Below are 729 nucleotides of genomic sequence, written 5' to 3'. Positions count from 1 at the left end.
CCAGCCCCCAGTCCCCAGCGCAGTTTCAATGCCCCCGGCCCCGCCCGCCCGGTCCCTCCAGCCGGGCGCTTTCTTCCCTCCCGAGGCAGCCTCGGTGGCTCCTCATTTCAATAGCCTGGCCCGGGAGCCCGAGCCCCCTCCCCGGCGCTGCCTCCGTCAGCCGTGGGACAGACGTTAGGGTATTCATTAACTGAGAGCCGAGGAATAACGGCATTATTCCCCCCAGAGAGGGCACCCTGCCCCCGCGACTATCTGAGGCTTCATTGTAAAAGGATTAAAAGTTAAAGACCTCCATCTTATGATTCTTTCATTTAATCTTCCTGGCGCCTGGGAGACATGCTCGATGGATGATGGCTTTTAAAATATTCCTAATGTCGGCTACCTTAAGACTCCAAGCCGGGCAAACAAACGTAATTTATTTCCAGAAGAAAGGGGATATTGAGATGTTTAAGTTTATGAACCGCCGTCCCCATGTATATTTGTTAAGGTCTGACAAATACCCAAATAACGTTAAAATCAGCCATTCATCACTTATGAATTTATGCAAAACTTTCTGTGCCCCGGGCCAATATTTTTTTTTCATGCCTGGTAAACACGCGAATTATGCGAAGAGAGTTATTCCCAGCTGGGCGGGCAGCCAAAACTCCGAGAGCGCGCCGAGGCCAGCGCCCCCACCCCCACGTTGGCAATGTCATTGGATTACAATGCGAGGTCTTCCCCTCCGCGACG

The sequence above is a fragment of the Myotis brandtii genome, unplaced genomic scaffold (genome assembly GCF_000412655.1).
Source record: "Myotis brandtii unplaced genomic scaffold, ASM41265v1 scaffold383, whole genome shotgun sequence".
Lineage (NCBI taxonomy): Eukaryota > Metazoa > Chordata > Mammalia > Chiroptera > Vespertilionidae > Myotis > Myotis brandtii.
The sequence above is the reverse complement of the archived record's forward strand: the minus strand, read 5'-3'. Positions refer to the sequence as shown.